The following is a 25019-nucleotide window of genomic DNA, read 5'->3' on the forward strand; positions in this document are numbered from 1 at the left end:
CTTATCTGATAAGTTTTAATCTTATTAGGAACACTTTGGTTTATTGATACCCAAAAATCAATGCAATTAAATTTTAGCGTTTTTTATAAAAGATTCTTAATACCGATACATTACAAAATTTTCGTTTCAATTGTTTTTGAATGAAATGTTCTTCAAATCAAAAATTTATTGTCATATTTAAACATTTAGAAATAGTGAGCTCTAATAGTGGGTGACATAGCGGATGGAAGATATGAAAGAACTGCAATCATCGGCATAAAAACTTATAATTATACATTCCCCGAAAATATTGGAATTAGCTATTGGAAATTTTGATTTATTTCATATATCGACACCTCCAAATAATAGTATGCTAAGTCTAAAAAGTGAGTTTTGCAGGAGAAGCTCTCAAAGTTTGGAAATTTTTTTGAACTTCAGCACTATGCTAAGTCAATATTTGTTTATAACTTCTGTTCGGATTGACCGATCATTACCAAAATTAGACAGAATATAAGTTAAAGGACGTTCGACACCTCCAAATAATAGTTTGCTAATTCTGAAAAGCGTGTTTTGCAGGACAAGCTCTTAAAGTTTGGAAATTTCTTTGACCTTCAGTACTATACTAAGGAAATATTTGTTTATAACTTCTGTTCGGATTGTCCGATCATTACCAAAATTTGACAGCATTTAAGTAAAAGGACGTTAAATATAAAAATGTAAAGAACTTCAAAACATGCTAAGTCGACTTAGCATACTATTGTTTGGAGGCGTCGATATGAAAGAAGTGAGCAAAGGCTATAGTCGGGAGGTGGCCGACTATGTTATACCCTACACCACTACCCATGTGCATAAACTTTTCTCTGGTAAATACAAAAGATTTAACCTATCTGGCTTTTATACAATACCAAATGACATAGGGCGAACTGAACCAAAATAATTAATAATTAATCTTATATTTGAATATTGTCGACAATGTACTTGGTACTGATTGAAAGTTTTGCTGGCCTTCTTGATTAGCAGATCACGTGTCTTTAATACACCAAAAAGAAGTAGAGGTATTTGTCATTAAATAAAAATAAAAAATATTAAAATTGGATAGATTAGCGTCTTTTGCAATAACTCTGATATTTTACTATCAATGCCACATCTTGTATTATTTTCAAGCTCAGATGGTTCAGCTTCATTATCAAGCTCTCCCAGCAAAATTAAATGGAAGTGGGTGGTTCCATGTGAAATCATGATTTCACTGGTTCTTTTCCATGATTGCAAAGGGAGTCGTGAAAGATCCGATCCTTTTCATCGAATTTTCATGAGTGAAATTGAAGTGGTGGTAGATCCGATATTTTTCTAATATTGTCATGAGTTCAAATAATTTAATGAGTACCCGCATAATAAATGACCAAAAAATCATGTACCCGAATAATTGTTTACTTACAAAAGTAATTGTTAAAATGAAAACAAGTAAGAACTGCGTTAAGTTCGGCCAGGCCGAACTTGTTATACCCTACACCACGTATTGTATTGAAGTAAAATTGACCAATTAGTTTCTTTTCGTTTATGAAGAAGACATATACCAATATTTATGTAAGATAATACCAAAACTCAAGAGCTTCTGTGCTTTTATGGGGGATATAGGAAGAATAATAACTACTAATAATTCTTTTCTGGAATATTTTATAACCTCATAGAAGACTAAATAACAAATTTCAGTCATTTCGGTGGGATATTGACGTCACAACCTTCAGAATTACGAAAATTGGGAGGAACCGTTGTATGGGGGCTATATGAAGGAAACTCAAATACCCCAAACGAAGACTAAATACCATATTTCAGCCATTTCGAAGGAATATTGAAGCCACAACATTCAAAATACCGAAAATCGGGAGGTACTGCCCAATGGGGGCTATATTAAAGCGTGGACCTGCACCGACAAATTTCTGGAGAAAAGTTTTATACTACTAACGAAGACTAAATACCAAATTTCCGTCATGTCGGAGGAAAATGGAGGTCGCAACCCTCAAAATACCCAAAATCGGGAGTTTCCGTTGTATGGGGGCTATATAACGGCGTGGACTTATACCAACAAATGTCTAGGGGGAAAGTTTTATACCCCAAACGAAGACTAAATACCAAATTTCAACCATTTCAGTGTGATAATAAAGCTAAAACCTTCAAAATACTGGATATCGGGAGGTACCGTTCTATGGGGGCTATATAAAGGCGTGAACCTGTACCAACTTATGTCTGGGGGGAAGTTTCATACCCCAAAGGAAGACTAAATACTGAATTTCAGCCATTTCGGTGAAATATTGAGGCCACAACCTTTAAAATACTGGAAATCGGGAGGTACCGTTCTATGGGGGCTTTATGAATGCATGGACTTATACCAACAAATTTCAGGTGGAAAGTTTTATACACCCAACGATAACTAAATACCAAATTTCAGCCATTTTGGTAGGATAATGAAGCTAAAACCTTAAAAATACCGAAAATCGGGAGGTACCGTTCTATGGGGGCTATATCAAAACGTGGACCGATATATCCCATTTTCAATACCAACCATCCTGCAAGTAATAAAAACTTCTGTACCAAATATTGACTCTCTATCTTTAAAATTGCGAGCTGTATCTTGATTTCAACAGACAGACAGACAGATGGACGGACAGACGGACATGTTTAAATAGACATAGAATTTTATGCTGATCAATAATATATATACTTTATAGGATCTCCGACGAATATTTCGATGTGTTACAAACGGAATGACAACTGGTGGAGGGTATAAATAAAAGTCAGATAAAAGTGATTGGTAGTGGCAAAATTGGCATATTTTAATTAAAAATACTATGCAAATTATTATAAAATAAAAGGGAAATATATTTTGTGGTTGGAAACCTGTTTCGTTTGGCGAATATTAAAGAGATGTATGAAAGAGACCCGATCTATAAAACACAAATTGTACCAGTTGATCGGACACCGGTCAAATGCCGCCTTGAGAACAGGAACAGGGTGCCTCTTCAATTCCTCAGTGGACCATATACATGAGGAGGCAAAGATTCTTCCAGTACAGTAACACAATGAGATTGCCTTGCAGTTCTTGCTCGGGTGTTACCGTGAGAGCCATCCCAATAATTCCCCCATCTACCGCAGCTGAAGAGCGTCAGCTGCCACGACAAACCAGAGTAGTATTGGCTCAACAACGCTCAGAATATTGCAGTCGCCTAAATTCCTATTGGGCGGGAATTTATCGCACCGTGCAAGACATCTGCACAGTATGCGGCATCGGCCCGCACGACGCAAAACACCTTTTCAACAGCCCCGACAAGCCTACTCATCTAACTCCAGTGGATCTGTGGTTACATCCCATCAAATTAGCGACTTTCCGCAGATTGAAAAGAAGAACGAACATACACAGAAAAAAAATCCGGCGATAAAAAAATTATCATATTGACGAAATTCGATAAAATTATTTGATCACAAAGTAACAATACAACTGATAAAATATTTCACATATTGACTAAAAAATTATCGATTTTTTATATTGAACTGATAAAATGGAATATGTGGAATATTTTGATAAATATTTTTGTCAATATGTGAAATATTTTATCAGTTGTATTTTTACTTTGTGATCAAATAATTTTATCGAATTTTGTCAATATGACAATTTTTTTCTCGCCGGAAAATCGATAAATTTTTGATTGAATCTTTGAATTTTTTTATCAAATGGCTAAATTTTTTGTCTGTGCACAAACATATCGAGCTGCAACAATTGCATTGGATGTGCCATGTCAATGTCAACAGAATGGATAATTATGCTACCGGCATATGAATACGAGCCATTTGACGTTATACGACCCGAGGGAAGGACAAAACTCCAATGGAAAGACCAAGTTGAATATTATATCACAAAACATGGCATCCAAAATTGGAAAAGCAAAGTAGAAGATCGGTGAGTTTGGAAATATATTCTTAGTTCGGCTTATGCAACTATATGTTCTGTTTAGAATAAAAACAATCTAACAGTACGTTTAGACTTACGAAATCCACTCGATTTAAAAAGTCATTTCCATAGCATATACATACGTCAAATTAATTCCAGTCGATTTAAAAATTCTGCTTTATTTGACGTATATTCTATGGAATTGACATTTTAAATCGTATGGATTTATAAATCTAAACGTGCTATAAGTAAGAATAAATGAGGCCACCTAAACATGGTAACTATTACAGAATAAGTCGTTTAAAAATAACAACAGAATTCAAATTTATACTAGACTAGCTGAACCCAGTGCGCTTCGCTACCCCGACCAAATTTCATTAAGATCGTGTATATATATATCGTGTTTGGTGCATCAAATACATGAAATCGGACGAAGATATATATGAGAGCTATATCCAAATCTGAACCGATTTCGATATATTTTAGCACCTAGTTTTTTATTCCAAATTCCGTCACACATTCCAAATTTCATTTAAATCGGCCATATATAGATTCTTTGGTGCATTAAATATATGAAATCGAACGAAAATATACTTGGGAGCTATATCCAATTCTGAACCGATTTCGATATGTTTTGGCAAATGTATTTGTAGTCCAAATTCCGTCACACATACCAAATTTGGAGTCTTTATCCGTAACCGTTCTATAGATATTTCCATACAAAATCTAAATTTTTGGAGGTATCTCCGATTCTGATGCTATATCTCCGAATTTCAAAACCGTTTATATCCTATGTTACTTCCAGGCCATGTAGTGATATACCCTAAAAATTTCAGGAAGATCGGTTCAGTGGTTTTTGAGTCCACAAGCTTCAAACAAACAAATAAACAAACATACAAACATTTTTCTACGTTATATATATAGATTTCCCAAATGATGAGCATGGAGCAGAGATTGGCACATAATTCACCGAATATTGGAAACACAGAAATCCAAATTCAAAGAAATATCTTGAAGCCATCGGAAGAGATAAATATGATTTTGGCAGATCAACATAATATATAATTTTTAAAACTACATACATAAAAAATAAAGGAAAATAACATCTGATGATAGAAATCGTCTGTGAATTGTATTCTTATTAGTTCAACAAATTACATAATTGAACTGCAAATTTTATTCCTGAATGGTGAACATACGGATCCAAAGCATTGGTGCAAAATGTCATAACAAAGAACTGGTGCAAGATGTCATGACAATGAACTGGTGCAAAATGCCATGGCAATGAATTGGTGCAAAACCCATGACAATGAACCTTTCGTGTGATCTCTTTAACATCCTGCTGGAAAAGGCACAATATAAATTTCTGTGCAAGATCAAGCATGATTTGAAGTGTTTTAGTGCTTCATAAACTCAAAAAACTTTTTTGTTGATTTATGCCATATTCCTAGAAAATGACCTGTTACTCGTTAAATTTTAGAGATATCAACATGAAAATTTGACACAAGATAAAGTAGCAGTCTAGAAAAAATACAAAATGTATACTCAAAAAAATAAAACATTTTTTGAGTTTTGCCACAGAAAAGATCGAATGAGAATCATGCCCACAGAACTCTAACAGAAAGAACTGGGATATGGTGCTAGCTGATGTATATACCTTATCAGCGTGTCGGTTCTGTTTTTGAACAGCAGGGCTGGTAATCCAATTGGGTACTGCCGCTTTATTATTCTTCAGCCGATTTATTGGTGTCTTTAACTTATACTGGCCGGGCGGTTACACTCAATAGCAATATTAGGCTAAAATAGACTTTGAAATAGCAAAAATTCACGAAAACCTGAATTTTTGGCGGATAACTAGCGTTTGCCATTAGAGGGAATTTCCTAAAAGTCCCCATCGATCCCATGGGCGAAAAGAAATTATTTTGAGTCAAAGGTCTCATTGTAAGGTTTTTGAATTTTTTTTCTGGAAAAACGGTGGTACTAATCAAAAAGTATATGTTGTAGACAGTCTTGATACTTTTTTCTTTGAACGAACCATTCTTGAAATATAGTGGTTCTGAAAACACATCATTTATAAGCGCATTTAAGAGGAAAATGCAAATATTCAGGCGAACCGGCTAAAACAACGGGGGTATTTCCAACAAATCCAAATTCCAAAAAGACATTTTATGCCAGCAAAAAAGTATAATTTTCATGGAAGATAAATGGGTTATCCGGTTATTTGAAGCGAAAGTCCAGATTCAAAAATCGGTTCTACTGAATAGATTACTATAAAAGCGGTATCGGCAAATATGGTAAATCCTTTTAAAATGTTTTTTTTTTTTGTGCATTTATGAAGTCATTCATATTATCTGCAATAACACGGTAATTGAAGTGCGTAACGGATGCTGATCAATTGTGAGTGTTTTGAGCTACTTTTTTTCTAAACACGTTGAGAAATCTCTACTCGGCATTGAAAGAATTCCATTTAATTATTTATACCCTCCACCATATGGAAGGTATAATTAAATTTGTCATTGCGTTTGTAACACATCGAAATATTCGTCGGAGACCCTATAAAGTATATATTATTGATCAGCATAAAATTCTATGTCGATTTAACCATGTCCGTCCGTCTGTCTGTTGAAATCAAGATACAGCTCGCAATTTTAAAGATAGAGAGAAGTTTGGTACAGAAGTTTTTATTACTTGCAGGATGGTTGGTATTGAAAATGGGATATATCGGTCCACGTTTTGATATAGCCCCCATAGAACGGTACCTCCCGATTTTCGGTATTTTTAAGGTTTTAGCTTCATTATGGTATTTAGTTAGTGGTTGAAATCTCGTATTTAGTTATCGTTGGGTGTATAAAACATTCCACCTGAAATTTGTTGGTATAAGTCCAAGCGTTCATATAGCCCCCATAGAACGGTACCTCCCGATATTCGGTATTTTGGAGGTTTTAGCTTCATTATTCCAACAAAATGGTTGAAATTTGTTAATTAGTCCTCGTTGAGGATATAAAATGTTCCACCTGATATTTTTTGGTATAGGTCCACGCCTCCATATAGCCCCACCAGAACGGTACCTCCCGATATTCTGTATTTCGAAGGTTTTAGCTTCATTATCCCACAAAAATGGTTGAAATTTAGTAATTAGGCGGATCTAAGTACTTTCGTAGATGAAAGGAAACTAATTATTCCGTTCTCTTTCAATTTAATTTTGGTGGAGGGTATAAAAAGTTCGTTTTCTTACTTGTTTTGCTATGTAATTCATACAAATCGTAGAAAATGAAATTAATTACGACATAATTTCGAAAAAAAAAAATATTTACATACTTTAAGATTAAATATTTCCCGCGCCTTTGTCATATAGTTTAGTTGATGATGTAGCTTAAATTCACGACTAAATGATATAATTGAAATTATGACAAATCACAAATTTATGACTAATTATATAAGATAAAAAACGTCTGGCCAAATGTATGATTACCGTCGTTTTGGAAAACATACATACATATGTACATAAATATGTATGAATATGAAATGAAAGTCGCTCCATGAATAGGTCTGTCTGGTTACCCTAAAATTTGCAACAACTTGTACCAATTGTTGTTGGAAGTCGTCTGTTAACACAAAAAACCAGCAAAAGAGAGCGATTCGAGAGAGATATTTTGACAGTTCTTTCACTGAGAGTTTGCAAATTCTTGCTGGACAAATTTCTTATAGCAGCAACTAGCAATTCTTCTTCTTCCCGAAATCAATCAATCATCTGTTTTACTTTTTTGTTGATTTATGTTTGTGAAAATTAAAAACAATTTTATTGTGGAAATAACATAGTCTAACTGTATTGTTTTATGGAGAACAAATTTGTGGAAAAATACTTTTTTGTTTCATTTTCTTTTCTATTTTTAATAAAATACAAGGTGTTTACTTCCTTTATTGGAGGACAAATTGTTCTGTTTTGGTAAGTCAGCTGTTTGCTTGCTGGTTTTTGCTGGGAAAGTGTCTGTTTGTTTACTTTTTACAATTTTCTAGCAAAAGAGAACAAAATCTCCTTACTCTCTGAGAAAGTTCTTGCTGGACAATTCTTGCTGGGAAAGTAAGCAGACAGACTTAATATTTCGGAAAAAAATTTGCAGTGTTATTTTTGGAAGTCGTTCTTTCGATGATGGATTGGTCCCAATAAAATACGCTGTAATTTTGATTGCGCTGTCTACTGTTTGTTGGTCTAGAGCGGAGGATCTCTATCCACAAGTTGGGGTCATGGATGACTAGGTCTATAACATCCAAGCAGGTACTGCTGCATCGACAGCATTTTATTGTGCCGACGCACTGGAACTATATTCGCATCCTCATTGGAACGAACACAGAAATTCATTTCGGGGACAAATGTTCTGCAAAGGGACAACTAAGTATATCATTTTAATCCTAAAATATTGGATTAATTTGTGATCGAACTTTTTACTCCGTCGACCTGTATATTCAATGACTATCCATCTCCGCTGCGCATGAGGCAAAAAGTCTAACTGTTATTGTTGTAGCTACGCAAATATGTTCGTATATCTTTTTCAGTTATCTGACCCTGATTCAAAAATTCTGCAAACTCGACTGGCTGCGTCGATAAAGAATCATTCATTTCGGGGACAAATGTTCTGCAAAGAAAAAACTAAGTAAGTCATTTTAATCCTAAAATATTGGATTAATTTGAGATCGGACTTTTTACTCCGTCGACTTGTATATTCATGACTATTCATCTCCGCTGTGCATGAGGCGAAAAGTCTAAATGTTGTTGTTGTAGCTACGCAAATATGTTCGTATATCTTTTTCAGTTTTCTGACCCTAATTCATCTGGCGTTCTTCTGCTACGATTGATGGGGGATGGTGTACGAGTACCTTTGGACCTCTCTCTCCAGATCATGAAGCTTTCTTCTGACGTTTCTTGGTGGGTGAAGCTTTACCACTTAATCGTGGAGGGGTGCTCAAGGCGGTAACACCTAAGTACGTACTGCATTGACAACGTCTTGTAAAATCGGTGAAATCTTCGTCTCCTCATGAAGATGGTCCACTGGTGTCAATAGTAGGCACTCTTTCGCTAAGGGCGGTATTATGGCAAGTTTAAATATTCTTGCACAGCGTAGCGCTAAAATTTGCCGCATATCTTACCGCAGACCAGTTTGTTGCTTTGTAAGTGGTCAACAAGGTTTCTTTGTCATCACCCCAAGTGCTGGCGTTCTTGATTGCTGATCTTGATAGCTGTGGCTTACGCGGCTTAAACATTATGCCGAACGTTACGTACAATATCTTCAGGTAGTTAATGGTAGTAATCAGGACACAATGGCCAATATGTTCAGGGAGATCCTCATTTCAGCCGTCCAGATGGTGACGGTGGCATGTCTTGTTTTGATTCAGTCCTCGAATGATATGTGTGCATATGGTGTGTAATGCTGTTGTGGCGCCGTACATTTTCTGGAATCCATGCTAATATTGGGCAACTGGTAAACTGCTTCTCATCAAGGGGAGAAGTAGTGCCTGAATAATCTTCGCTCTGCAGGCATCCTTTCCGGGCTTCAGTAGCGGAACAACTCTGCCAACTTTCCAGGCTTCTGGTACAATATGGGTGTCTAATGATACATTAAGGACACTTGTTACATACTAAACTTCGGGTTCATCCAATTGCTTAAGTATTACCATTGAGCTTCCGTGTGGGCCAACACTTCGGATGGTTTTGCATATCGGATGACATTGCAACATCGCTCGTCATGATTTTTTTACGGCGTAGCACACTCATCTTCGCTCTATAAACTGTCGGTTAAGATAACACGCTCACATCTTTGGATTTGTCACTGCCACGCTGTTGAAAGTAACAGCCGCTCTATCATCCTTCTCTCCCGGATTCGAGAGTGATTTAACCATTACCCACAATTTACTTAATCCTATGCCTATGTTGCATTGCTTCAGGTGGTCTAGCCGTTTTTTCCGCTTATGTTCGCATACTAGCCTGTTTACTTCAAGAGTAAGTTCCCTAACTCTTGGGTCGTCTGGATTCGTGAAAAAAAAACCATGAAAAACCGATCGACACATTCCAACCATTCGTTGGCTACCTATCGACTTAATCCTTTTGGATATGTAACCCTTGAGGATCAAATCAAAAATACGTACACATGTATGTAATTAAAACAAATAAACAAGAAACCCTTAGTCAGGGTGAAAATATGAAAAAGAATTGAATTGAAACAAATGCGAAAAATGCAAAAGAAAAATATATAAATACAGTCCGATAAGAAGCGAAATATACATCCACAGAATGTATGTATAATCCATCCAGTCAATGGCGATGACAACAACTGCGACGACCACGAAAATATGATAGGGGTCCAACAACAATACCGCTGCTGATGCCATACATATGTACGTATATTTAAGTAAACCCAAAGCCCACATAAATGACCAAGAATGAATGGAGTAAGTAAAGAGAACTGGATGTATGGTTAAATGTTTGCTTAATCATTTCAAGATAACAAACAAATTTAAATAAATGAGCGGTTGCAAAACTATAAAAAAGGAAAAAAACAAACAGAAAACAAAGCAAAAGACTATGACGATGACAAATATGATATGAAGAAACTGATAGCTACTTTAACCGAAATGTGACAATCACAAGGATGGCTACGTCAAATGGAAATCAAATGAAGAGAACAATGAATGAAAAATTTTAACGCATAGCGTTCTACTTTAGAGGTCCGTTCGTTGGATTTTTTTTAATTGTAGTGATACATGCGATATGTGTGTTTCATGCGTTGATTTGGAATTATTTGTTCATTTAAATATATGAAGGAAAAATTTTTACAACAAATTATCGTTACATAAGAATAATTATCATTGTCCATCATTGAGAATTATCCTACTATAAACATAAAAAAGTAAATTAAAAAGTAATAATAATAAAATTCCACAAAACCGTGACGGAAATATCAACTCAGCCAGTAGTGCGATTCTCTAACTCATTTTTTGAGTTACCGACAATTGTCGGTAAAATTAGAATGCTTATAATTTCGGTAATTACCGATGTTTTTCGATAAGTTAGCGACGAATAAAAAGCAGTCGTAAAGTTCTACCGATAGCATTCATTCATAATTGTACGTTTTAATTCTACCGATTTTTGTCGGTAACTCAAAAAATGAGTTAGAGAATCCCACTACAGGTTCCCTCATCCCAGTAACTACATGTTCGTGTTCGTCTGAATTTTATTTTTGGGCCGGTATGTCCCGGAATTCCTGATTATTCTGGTCTGTGTGAGGATACCCTCTCATCCACCATTGGTCGGTGTCGGTAAGATGCAACGGATGCCGTGAATGGGTACATTTCAGGAATTGTTTAGTCCAGACCGAACAGCAGTACCAGCAGCAGTCTCTAACACCGCGTGTTGCTGTTCCAGTTCCTGACTATGTAACATTCCTGCATTTTAAGTGCGATAGTCTTCGTGGCAAGATGAATGAGATTGTAAATTTTATTAGTTGAAGAAGGAAGTATAATAGTCGCGGCGATTCTGGAAAGGAATCTGTACACAACACTTGGAGTCTTCGGAGTTGCGATGTATAAAATGTACTTCGCTTGGACCGTACGAGAAGTGGGAGAAGCTAAATATACAATCCTATTGCATCCGTCTGTCCAGTACAGACCTATCTTGTCTGAACACGACTCTAGTAATCCATACTTGCAGTATACGGGGGTAGTTGTAAAATGTGGAACCACCGAGATAAAACTGCTAAATTTGTACATCCCGCCGTTTAATAGCTGTGTCTAGCATTATACGCCTGACATCGGGCCAATGTTGGAAAATGCGCATCATTATTTATTTCATTCAACCATAGGGAATAACCAGGTGAGCATAGCGCTGGATGAGCAAATGTATAGTTAAACATTTTGCACCGTGAACAAGTTCATCTAACATTGACTTGCGTCGGACCAACTCCTCATCCATCATATCCTCATCTCCATCAATAGACCACCCGACTTCATAACTTCTGAACGCCGTACTTTCCTTAACCATGTGGAAGTCAATTGACAATGATTGTCTCTAATGTTTGCCTAGCACAGAAGAATTTCCGGGAGATCATCCCTGCTGCTGCCCCTCGTCATATTCCTGCTGGTCGAATAACTGAAATAAGACCTTATTCCGCATCTGATTCGACGGGATTAGCGAATGAGCGTCATGAGCTTGGCCGTACGAACCCTAATGAGAGTCAGAGAACTGACAATGGAAGACAATAGATTAGTCGGCACAAGTAATAAAGTGGCCAGATTATCTGAAGTACTGCAACATTGGAATCTATAGTAATAAATTGTGGATAAGAGTAAAGGCGTTATCGGACCCTGGTAAAAAGGATGACCGGACATATGTCATGTTTAACGGCGTTGTTTTGACAGGTCCGAAAAGGTGCGCCAGTTATTTTACCCGCCAATTTATTGATCACCCCGTTACGGGCAGGGCGAAGAACAGTGTTTTACGTCGTTTCGATCTCTTCAAGTCGAGGAGGAACAAATACAATTTACGATGGGTGGTGGAATTTCAATAGTGATGCTACTAGTATCAACTACGAAAATGCAATTGAACAAATGCCAGAAGCTGGTATTGAGAGTATATCGCCTTACCTCGGATAGAGCGGAACCGACATTAAAAATACAAACAACATCAGCTTGCCGTCCGTGACATAATAGTCTTGTTTCCTTAATCCAAAAGTACGAACGATCTTGTCTTACAGTTTGAAGTAAAAAGAAAATATTAAACAAAACAAGCTCACTTCAGACCAAAGTCATTCTATTTTACCCCTGTTATTTTATGACTTAAAAGCCTGGGTATTTGCAGAAAAAAGCTTGGGTAGACAAAGTTGCGCCAATAAGAGTATTTAAATACACAATATTAATAACTGGCCAACTAATTGGGAGGTGTTTGCTTACTATTTCTTTTGACGGATACTATTCGTTTGTTTCGTTTTCTGAATTCCATAGTGTTTTCTGTTCATAGAGCAATGCGAATATTACACATATATATTATATTCTCCATTTAACAATGATGTAATATAAAAACCATATAATAATAAATTGAGCGACAAGCCTGGCCCAACAACGAAGCTTAAACAACAATATACTATGTGTTTATAAACAAGTTTTACCCTGACCATGCCAATGACGATTGCTGGCGTAGTAAATGGTAATGCATCAACACCTTAGAAAAGGTGTAAAAATGTTAAACTTTTCATGACAATTGTTTAGGTCTGGATAAAAAATTATATTTATATTTGTATTTCTTTTTCTCATATTTAATATATATTTAAGGCAGTGATGGCCAAAAACACACATTTGCAGATTATAACTTGCGCTAGTGTGAGTGGAAACGTAAACAATGCATTAACCGAACGAATGTGTTTACAGTGTACGTGTGCGTCGTATGCCCGCGGGCATAGGAAAGTTGTTGTTGGTGGCCATCACTGATTTAAGGTAATAGATTTGCATATTCAAAGAATGCGATCGTATCGGATCAAAATATTCTACAAATATTTTGGCCAAAACACTATATCTCATCTAAACTCCAGAAATATGTAAAAATTACAAACCCATTTTAGGGTTACAATCATACTTCATAAGTTTATGCTAAATTCTCCCACAAACCATTATTTGAGACGATTGATGTCTGAGACAAAAATGTTCTCTACTAAATTTCACTATAAGTCACCAACGTAATAAAATCTCTATTTGCATTACATACCAAGAAAAAATTGGTATCAATTTTGCCAAGAAACTAATATAGGGCGAAAGTTTCCACAATTTCTACGTTTTTGAAAATATTACAGTTAAGACTCCTTGGAATCCTTAGACTTTTAGTAATTTGTGTATTTGGCAAACTTTGCAGAAACGAATGCGAGGAATATTTTTGGTAATAAAATTAAACCACGTGAAAAAGAAACCACTTTTAAGTCCTGGTTATGGACCTAGGCGGTCTCGTTTACTATTAATATGGACTGAGTTCTGCTAAAGGTAATTTTTATTGTAATTAATGGCAGCCCATCCTGGTGAACTAAAAAAGACACAAAACGTCTTATTATCCGGATATTCTCCGGTTTGCGACTGGTATCCCTTTGGTCCATATGGTAACCCTCTTAGTAGGGATATTCTATACCTAATATTGTTGATGATTATTAGTAGTTAATCCTTATCTATATAAATAAAAATCAAATGTCGTTCGTTGGTAATGGCATCAGTTGAGAACGGCTGCACCGATTTCGATAATTCTTTTTGTAAGATGTGCGCCATAACCCGACTTGGGTTTTTATGTCTATGCCTATGTCTTTAAAAATGATATCTAATTTCTAAAAGGCAATGTCTGTATGTGTGTATGTTCCGCATAGACTCAAAAACGGCTGAACCGATTTTCTTGAAAATTTCAGGGAATGTACAGGAAACACCCATGGTGAAAATAGGCTATATATATTTTTTTAATTTTTTTTTTTAGAAAAACCCTATTTTGTCGCGCCCACTTTTTAAATACGTTACATACCCAAAACTACTGAACCGATTTTCCTGAAAATTTCAGGGAATGTACCGGGATAATCCTGGTGAAAATAGGCTGCATATATGTCCCCTGGTGCTTGGTGAAAATAAACTATATATTGTGTGGAATTTCGGCGGAGCGTGGTTTGAAAATTAATTCGATAGACAATGGTGGTTGTGTCTCCGACCCGAGGGACTTATTTGTGGCTTTAAGACCCGACCACCCCCACTTTTTTAAATATGTTATTTTTCCAAAACTTCTAAACCGATTTCCATGTAATTTTCAGATGATGTACAGAGATGGATGGTTACGGAGGTGCGGGTTATACCCTGCGTCCTACTTTTTAAATGCGCTATATATGTAAAATGTACAAACCATAAAACCCGACCACTCCTACTTTCTTAAATATGTTACAAATCAATGGGAATACCAGATGTTGTGGATAGCGAAGCTTTGGTCTTATTGGAAGGCAAGTATTTAAATTAGAAGGCAACATATCGATAGCTATAGCTTCATCAGGTATATAAGATGTATATTATAAGAAGGTGGAAGGACGACACAGTTGGCCCTTAAGTTGCACAAACAAATCTGAAGATTTTTTTTATTTATATTCACTTGCAGATCCCGACTAATTAGCGATGCAATAAAAATACAATCGCTGACTTAAGGTAACATAAAACTCCTTCAAGGGCCAGAAACGCGGACCGGGTCGGCTAGTTAAGAATAAAATTCATAAAATGTGATGATTGTTAAGTATTTACGGCATAGCTCTAGTTTAGTAAAAACTCTCCGATTATTTTGAAATTTTTTTCAGAGGTAGATATTGTTGCGCTAATAACGGGAATATATAATTTTCTTGTGTGACGGTCATGGTTACCCGGTTATTTGACCCGAAAGTCCGGGTACAAAACCGGCTCTACTGAACAGATTCCTACAGAATGGGTATCGTTGGAAAGCTTATGAAAATACCCATCCAACAAGTGGAAAGGGATTATTTTTAGGTGATATAAGCCAAAAGCCGATTTTTGGAACCGGGTTTTTCCATAAAACCCTCAAAAAGTCGAAAATGGCTCCATTATGGGTGCTCACTTAATTTATACCAGATTATAGCTATCACTTTAACCATTCCATAATGGTGCTATATGTTGTAATACCCAGTTCACCAAGATGGGTGCTATATGTTGTAATACCTTCTTTGGATCCAGAGATATGGCCCATATAATCTTGAAAACCCGTTTTTTCTAAGTGAAATCATTCATTCATTTGACGTTTAAGCAATGTAATTGATAGTTGAAGTTGAGTGGAGTAAAGGCCAGAACAGAATCAATCGTCGCTTGATTTGCTTGCTTCCCCAAATATCAAATTATAAAGGAATGTCAGAGCCTCTTTGCAAATCCGCCTACGTTCTCCTTTAGGAGACTCTGACATTCCTTTATAATTTGACATTTGGGAAGCAAGCAAAGCAAGCGACGATTGATTCTGTTCTGTAGTGCGATTCTCTAACTCATTTTTTGAGTTACCGACAAAAATCGGTAAAATTAAAATGCTTATAAATTCGGTAATTAACGACATTTTTCGGTAAGTTAGCGACCAAAAGAAAGTAGTCGTAAAGTTGTTTATTTATTTCAACTTTTCATTCATAATTTTGCGTTTTAATTTTACCGACTTTGTCGTTAACTCAAAAAATGAGTTAGAGAATCGCACTACTGGGGCTGGATTCTTGTTCTATGAAAATTTGAAATGAAAAATATTTCCTTTATAATTTTTTTCATTTGACAGTTTTTCCTTTATAAAAGTTTCCATTTCACATTTTCATAGAAACAGAATTGAGCCCCTGATCATAAACAATTCGACAAACTAATTTTGCAAAAAACATGACATTTTTATCACAGCTATTTTTCATTTTTCACTCTAATTAATACATAAATTGTTGGTTTTCGTAGTTTGAAAACAATTACTTGTCAAACTGTATGGTGTGATATTGCGATAATTCAACTCATATGTACAAAAAAACCCAACATTATTGAAAGAATTTCTTGTTGTAATTCCTAATTGAAAATTTAAATGCTTATAAAATCGGTTTTGTGTGACGTACCCGACTGCTGGTTGTAGGGTTAAATGTTTTGTAGAGTTGTGTAGTTCCGGAACGAACTAGTTCCAAGGAACTACTCCGGACAAGGAACTATTGGAACTATATCCAGCTCTTGCGTTTATATAGTTCCTTTAGTTCATATAGTCCCCTTCGTTTTTCTGGTTCCTTCAATGTTTGTTCGCTGCAATTTATTTATTTTTATGTCAATTCATCCACCAAACCATGAAAACATTTCAGTCTCGGAACTATTTGGAACGAAGGAAACAAAAGAGCGACGAAAGAGAAAGATTCATTGAACTATTTCGATCTCGGAACTATTTGGAACGGAAAGAACGATGAAAGAGAAAAATTCGTTGAACCATTTCGGTCTCGGAACTATTTGGAACTATGGAACTATATTAAGGAACTAGTTCCCTCTGGGAAAAGGAACTAGAAAGATCGATCCGCTCCGGGAACTAGATTGCCCAGCTCAAATGTTTTGCATTAACAAGATAAACTACCCTTTTATGCCGACCATGTGATCAAGAGGTCAGAGTCAGGCAAATGCCGGCGTTTTAATAACTCTAATAAAAACTGAACTTCAAATGTCAAGATAAATTTAAGCATTCTGTTTCGTTTATTGATGTGTAAAAACGCCTAAGAAATAATAATCAGAGAAGAGAAAAATAACAAAAAGAAAACATGAAACACAACAAAGCCAGACACAAACTTAAGAAACAATAGCAAACAAAACCAACCATGACGACAAAATTTGCAGAGCAAATTGATGACGATGTAATGAAAAAAAATGAAATACATTCGAAGAATCATAGGAACTATTGCTACAAATAAAAGAAAAATAACAGCACAAAACAAAATTAAAAACAAACTTACCTCCACAAATACTATTTCAAAAATATTGACGATGGTTGCTTGTTGTTGTTTGTTCTGGGTTATTGAACGCAGTCCACAAAAAAAGTGTCAGCAAAATAAAATGATTAAAAAAACTAAAAACCTCCTCTGGCTATAGCTGTGGGTTCTTTAATAAAAATGCTGCTAACTCTATGTGCGTGGGGATGATGTTATGTTTTTGTTGTTCCGTGAGTTGTGACTAACTTTTACGTTTTTTAATCTCGTTTCTCTTTGTTTTCTTTTGCTATATCACCTCGTCACTTCACTTTGATAAACACGATTTTTTTATTCAAATTAAATGACAAGAACACAAAAGATAATAAAGAAAAGAAAAACAAGTTTCAACAAAATTGCCTTTATTCTACTTTTATTTTGTTTTTCTTTGTTTTGCACTTCTCACTATTTCATTATTTGAAGACGGTACAAATCGATTTATTGCTTCCTATCAGATGAAGTTTTTTTCATCCTTTTACAAATTCCAGAACAGAAAGAACCTTTTGCAATTTTCTTAGATAAATCCTGAAGCGTTTTATTTTCCGTCCGTTAGCAAAAACACAAAAATTATTGTTTTTTCTTTTGTTTTCACGATAAAAAGAATAAACGAAGAATTATTTATTGTACGACGTTCTGTTCTACACCTGCGAAAATAATAATGTAACAACAACCGACATGAAAGCGAGTCGATTGTCAGTGGACGGCGCGTCGCCGTCGCTTATTTTTTAAGGGTTCAGCCGCCGCCGATTTAAAAAAAATATATGAGCATTGCCAAGTTGAAATGTAGCGACCATGATAGGCTGAGTACACACACTGCATCTTTTGATGCATGCATCACCATTTTCGTACTTGTAGTGGGTGCATTTTTTCGTAATAATAGGTCTGTACCATAACTCAAAACTTTGTACAAACTTTTACAAAACTCTTTTCGATAACAAACTTGTTCAGTAAAAGAGAAATGAGAAGTACTTGCAAGAACTTAGAAATACTTTTTACTTGCGAAGTTATCGAACAGGCCTATTGAAAGAAGCGAACTTTTTGCAACTAATAAGCCCTCGGCACATACGGTCCGTTTAGTGACACGTTGGGACACGCATTGTCCCAAAACAGTTAAATTATGTTTAACTTTAATGCGTCAGCCATATTGTTGTTTTTCAAAAAACTTGGCTTCACTTACACTTTTTTTATGTGGTTGTTGTAGCGCAACGCTCAACACACCGTATGTACCGAGCGCTATAGCTGGTTATACTCATGCTCCGAAATCCATTGGATTTCATGAAATCCTGAAATACACCCGTTGTTTAAACCATGTTTATATTATAGCCTTTTGCAGGGTTAACCTTCTTTATGAGGATTTGTTTGACGTATATGTAATGGAATTGACATTTAAAACCCAGTGGGTTTGTTAAATCCGGTTATATATAAACGTACTATTACTTTCATTTTTTGTTAATTTCAAACATATCATCATGGTATAATAAAGTAGAGGTAGGCCATGTATGAAAATCGCTGAAAAATACAACCCTGTAGCCATAACTTAAAACTTCAAATAATATGGAGCAATAATAAAAGTAGATGTATGTATATGCAAGTTAGTCGGTTTTACAAAAACATATGCAATTTAGAACTTCTCTGTTTATCTTAAAAATACCAAATAGAGTAAAAAATAAAAATCACTTCAATTACGCTCCAGAATATTATTGCTAGATAAGTGTTCAAAAAATAGCAAAAGTTGTACCCAAAACATAAGACAGTGAAAAAAAAAATCCCATTCTCTTATCATCTACTTGAAAAGTTTGGCTGGTCTAATATCGTGAGTGTTGGCATCCGATTTCCGGATACGGCGAGATTTCAAGTAGAAATTGTACAATATTTGTAATTTTTTCGTTCCCGCACTTTTAGAACAATAAATATTGTTAGGAATGTAGCTGATAAATTTAAGTTAATTTAGTTTAATTTCCGTTAATTTAAAATTTTGAATTTTAACGCAACAACAACTACCATGTAGAATTCTCTTCATCATTCTAGTTCTTACTTTACCTTTCATTAGACCGTGTTTAGACATTCAAACTGGAAAGAAATTTTTTCTTCTCAATTTCTTTTAAAATTTTCTTGTTGTTTGGACACGGAAATCATGTTTGTGTCAATTTTATTATTTTTCATATTCTTCTTTACACTCATTTTCTCATTGCGCCGTTCAAAAACAAAGCCAAGGCAAAATGGTAATGAAAAATAAAAATTGACGTGTGTGATAAACAATTAATTATTAAAGGAACCCTTGAATTGCATTTGAATTTTGATATTTCCACTTATTTCGAATTGTTTTTGCTTATAAAATAGTTTTTACTCCAAATTTTTTTTTTCAATTGTCTCCGCTGTTGTTTGTTTCTCGACAGAGAAAATAAAATGAAAGAAAATGCAAAAACAAATCTGCAGCCAACTTCAGGTTGTATACGAAGAAAAACGAAACAAAACAGAATTTGCCAGTACAGAGGTGTGTGTACTCCTCTTATTCCTCTCTACTCCCTCGCCCATAAACTCAATTTTCTTTCCCATCAGCTTTCCCTGTATAAACAGGGACTTAATGTGCTTTTGTTTATTTTGTCATAATCATGTAATTATCGTTTAGTTTGTTACTTCTTTATTTCTTGCATTTGTTTGTTGTTGTAAGTACGTCATTAGTGTGCTTGTCCACTTGTACTTGTCTTTCCCCCATGTATGTGAGTATGGTTGTTCGCTTAGGCCGTCATCAGACCATCTGCTTTTTCACATGTATGACATCAGCTGTTCTGTATATTAGTATACCCAAAGTGACAACATACATGTGAAAAAGCAGATAGTCTGATGGCCGCCTTAGTGCGAATGTGCGTCTGTGTGTTCGCTGTAAGGAGATTTTGGGAATAAAGGAGATTTTGGGAATAAATACATGTTGGAACGGCAACATTGAGTTAGTTGTGTTTTAAGCGTTGAACTGAACAAATGCTGCGTGCTAACTAAATACAAGCGGTGTGTTTAGTAATTAAAGTCGGTTCCGAATAAGTGTAATAAAGTAAATAAATCATTGTAGAAACGTAATCTAAAACGAACCCTGTTTTATTTTGTACAAATCGTACTGGGGAATAAAACAACGTCTACACGGAGATTAGTTAAATCTAATTCCGTAACAATATCAATATTTGTCAAATCGTTCACTAGCAAGTATTACTACGTATTAAAAAATCAACAATTTAATTTAGCCACTCCAACAAAATTGGATGTCCTTGTTTTCAATTTTAAGATAAAGCGTTAAAGCAGTTTTTTGCTGTAACAATTCACAGGTGCATCTACTTTTATAATTACATAATGTCAACAACAGTAAAAAATTTCAACCGTGCTTTTGACAGAATTGGCCATAGCAAGAAAAAAATTGTCATCAGCTGTTAGCTTTGGCCTACCTAAAGGCCTCTACTCACCTATCAGTCATGCTGTCGGGCCGATGAACCCTTTTTGTATGTGTGTGCATGACAAGTGTGTAGCAAAGCCTTCAGCCAATTCTCGAAATTTTAAAATTTTCCTCCAAAAATTAATTAATTTTAAATTTTTTTGTTCCTTCACAAACATTATTATTTGTTTTTGAAAATTGTATATTGACAATTTGAAATTAAACACATTTCACCAAGACTGATGGGGTTCATTTTGAAATTAATGCGGCCCACACATTTACTGCTAAACTGCTGCTGCCGATGAACCCCTTTGTGTACGTGTGAGATAGAGTAATGTGTTGCATTCCTTCAATCCACATTCCAGAAATGATAAATTTTCTTCCAAAACACGGTTTTTATTTGAAGTTTTCAAAAATTGTTAATTTCCCCATAAACAATATTCATTATTTTCAATAATTGTTTTTTGCATGGCACAATTACCCAGGTAGTGGCATCGTAAAATTTTGAATATGTTATGTCAAAACTTTCTTTATGTTGTTGGGGAAATTACAACAAAAATAATTTTTTTATAAAAGTATTTGACTTTTCATATTCGATCAGCTGGTGTGATACCACTACCTGGTAGTTCTGCCATGGTTTTTTGATTACTTCGAAAATAAACAAAATTCATCAGATTGAAAGGTTTTCATTTCCAAAATCAAAATAGTTTTTATTCCTATCCTGCAAAAAATATTCACACATACATTGACAAATGCTTCAAGATTTACTAATACTATTAAGCCCTCGGCACTACGGTCCGTTTAGTGACACGTTGGGACAACCGTTGTCCCAAAAAAGTTAAATTATGTTTAACTTTAATGCTTCAGCCACATTGTTGTTTTTCAAAAAACTTGGCATAACTTACACTTTTTTCATGTGGATCTTGTACCGCGACGCTCAACGCATCGTATGTGCCGAGCGTTTTACAAATGCTGCCCTGCATGCCCAAAGTGTATTCCAGCAAGCATCGATGAATGTGACAATCGCAATCTTATCCAATAAGATCAAGCACACGGGAAGAACTGTGCCATTCGTATGATAGTGACACAATTCTTCCCGTGTGCTTGATCTTATTGAATAAGATTGCGATTGTCGCATTCATCGATGCTTTCTGGAATGGGCCGCATAAAACTATTTTGATTTTCATCAGTCTTGAAAAACTCACACATACATTCTGAAATTTTCGAAAATTTAAGGCCTACGTACATAAGCTGCCTCGCCATTCAGCCAGCAATTTTGCTATGGAAAACTCCATTCAGCCAGGCTGAATTGCAATTTTCCTATGGAAAACTCCATTCAGCCAGGCTGAATTGCAATTTTCCAATGGAAAACTCCATTCAGCCAGGCTGAATTGCAATTTTCCAATGGAAAACTCCATTCAGCCAATGGAAAACTCCATTCAGCCAGGCTGAATTGCAATTTTCCTATGGAAAACTCCATTCAGCCAGGCTGAATTGCAATTTTCCAATGGAAAACTCCATTCAGCCAGGCTGAATTGCAATTTTCCTATGGAAAATTCCATTCAACCAGGCTGAATTGCAATTTTCCTATGGAAAACTCCATTCAGCCAGGCTGAATTGCAATTTTCCTATGGAAAACTCCATTCAGCCAGGCTGAATTGCAATTTTCCAATGGAAAACTCCATTCATCCAGGCTGAATTGCAATTTTCCAATGGAAAACTCCATTCATCCAGGCTGAATTGCAATTTTCCAATGGAAAACTCCATTCATCCAGGCTGAATTGCAATTTTCCAATGGAAAACTCCATTCATCCAGGCTGAATTGCAATTTTCCAATGGAAAACTCCATTCAGCCAGGCTGAATTGCAATTTTCCAATGGAAAACTCCAATGGAAAACTCTATTCAGCCAGGCTGAATTGCAATTTTCCAATGGAAAACTCCATTCAGCCAGGCTGAATTGCAATTTTCCAATGGAAAACTCCATTCAGCCAGGCTGAATTGCAATTTTCCAATGGAAAACTCCATTCAGCCAGGCTGAATTGCAATTTTCCTATGGAAAACTCCATTCAGCCAGGCTGAATTGCAATTTTCCTATGGAAAACTCCATTCAGCCAGGCTGAATTGCAATTTTCCTATGGAAAACTCCATTCAGCCAGGCTGAATTGCAATTTTCCAATGGAAAACTCCATTCAGCCAGGCTGAATTGCAATTTTCCTATGGAAAACTCCATTCAGCCAGGCTGAATTGCAATTTTCCTATGGAAAACTCCATTCAGCCAGGCTGAATTGCAATTTTCCTATGGAAAACTCCATTCAGCCAGGCTGAATTGCAATTTTCCTACGGAAAACTCCATTCAGCCAGGCTGAATTGCAATTTTCCTATGGAAAACTCCATTCAGCCAGGCTGAATTGCAATTTTCATATGGAAAACTCCATTCAGCCAGGCTGAATTGCAATTTTCCTATGGAAAACTCCATTCAGCCAGGCTGAATTGCAATTTTCCTATGGAAAACTCCATTCAGCAAGGCTGAATTGCAATTTTCCTATGGAAAACTCCGTTCAGCCAGGCTGAATTGCAATTTTCCTATGGAAAAATCCATTCAGCCAGGCTGAATTGCAATTTTCCTATGGAAAACTCCATTCCGCCAGGCTGAATTGAAATTTTCCCATGGAAAACTCCATTCAGCCAGGCTGAATTGAAATTTTCCTATGGAAAACTCCATTCAGCCAGGCTGAATTGAAATTTTCCAATGGAAAACTCCATTCAGCCAGGCTGAAGTGAAATTTTCCTATGGAAAACTCCATTCATCCAGGCTGAATTGCAATTTTCCAATGGAAAACTCCAATCAGCCAGGCTGAATTGCAATTTTCCAATGGAAAACTCCAATGGAAAACTCTATTCAGCCAGGCTGAATTGCAATTTTCCAATGGAAAACTCCATTCAGCCAGGCTGAATTGCAATTTTCCAATGGAAAACTCCATTCAGCCAGGCTGAATTGCAATTTTCCAATGGAAAACTCCATTCAGCCAGGCTGAATTGCAATTTTCCTATGGAAAACTCCATTCAGCCAGGCTGAATTCCAATTTTCCTATGGAAAACTCCATTCAGCCAGGCTGAATTGCAATTTTCCTATGGAAAACTCCATTCAGCCAGGCTGAATTGCAATTTTCCTATGGAAAACTCCATTCAGCCAGGCTGAATTGCAATTTTCCAATGGAAAACTCCATTCAGCCAGGCTGAATTGCAATTTTCCTATGGAAAATTCCATTCAGCCAGGCTGAATTGCAATTTTCCTATGGAAAACTCCATTCAGCCAGGCTGAATTGCAATTTTCCTATGGAAAACTCCATTCAGCCAGGCTGAATTGCAATTTTCCTATGGAAAACTCCATTCAGCCAGGCTGAATTGCAATTTTCCTATGGAAAACTCCATTCAGCCAGGCTGAATTGCAATTTTCCTATGGAAAACTCCATTCAGCCAGGCTGAATTGCAATTTTCATATGGAAAACTCCATTCAGCCAGGCTGAATTGCAATTTTCCTATGGAAAACTCCATTCAGCCAGGCTGAATTGCAATTTTCCTATGGAAAACTCCATTCAGCAAGGCTGAATTGCAATTTTCCTATGGAAAACTCCGTTCAGCCAGGCTGAATTGCAATTTTCCTATGGAAAACTCCATTCCGCCAGGCTGAATTGAAATTTTCCCATGGAAAACTCCATTCAGCCAGGCTGAATTGAAATTTTCCTATGGAAAACTCCATTCAGCCAGGCTGAATTGAAATTTTCCTATTGAAAATTCAATTCAGCCAGGCTGAATTGAAATTTTCCTACGGAAAACTCCATTCAGCCAGGCTGAACTGCAATTTTCCTATGGAAAACTCCATTCAGCCAGGCTGAATTGCAATTTTCCTATGGAAAACTCCATTCAGCCAGGCTGAATTGCAATTTTCCTATGGAAAACTCCATTCAGCCAGGCTGAATTGCAATTTTCCTATGGAAAACTCCATTCAGCCAGGCTGAATTGCAATTTTCCTATGGAAAACTCCATTCAGCCAGGCTGAATTGCAATTTTCCTATGGAAAACTCCATTCAGCCAGGCTGAATTGCAATTTTCCTATGGAAAACTCCATTCAGCCAGGCTGAATTGCAATTTTCCTATGGAAAACTC

At 36.0% G+C, this 25019-nt stretch overlaps 2 protein-coding genes across 3 annotated transcripts in view; one reads left to right on the top strand and one right to left on the bottom strand.

Moving 5' to 3' along the window:
- LOC141403873 (probable protein phosphatase 2C T23F11.1) overlaps window positions 1-18135 on the bottom strand; it is a 54312-nt gene extending 36177 nt beyond the window's left edge. Inside the window, exons 1-2 of one of the 2 annotated variants that reach the window (XM_073986926.1) lie at window positions 17931-18135; window positions 17419-17701 (exon numbers count right to left, since the gene is read on the bottom strand). The gene's annotated coding sequence lies outside the window, so the exon portion shown is untranslated. Of the gene's footprint in view, window positions 1-17418; window positions 17702-17836 lie in introns of both variants that reach the window. The other variant, XM_073986925.1, reaches the window with a different exon arrangement.
- A 2271-nt stretch (window positions 18136-20406) lies between these two features.
- Window positions 20407-25019, top strand: part of LOC141403020 (pupal cuticle protein Edg-78E-like) — a 42102-nt gene continuing 37489 nt past the window's right edge. The window contains exon 1 of the mRNA XM_073985153.1: window positions 20407-20479. The gene's annotated coding sequence lies outside the window, so the exon portion shown is untranslated. The remainder of the gene's footprint in view (window positions 20480-25019) is intronic.

Source organism: Musca autumnalis, unplaced genomic scaffold (assembly GCF_047663935.1).
Source record: "Musca autumnalis isolate F117 unplaced genomic scaffold, ASM4766393v1 scaffold_4, whole genome shotgun sequence".
In the NCBI taxonomy this organism is placed as follows: Eukaryota; Metazoa; Arthropoda; class Insecta; order Diptera; family Muscidae; genus Musca; species Musca autumnalis.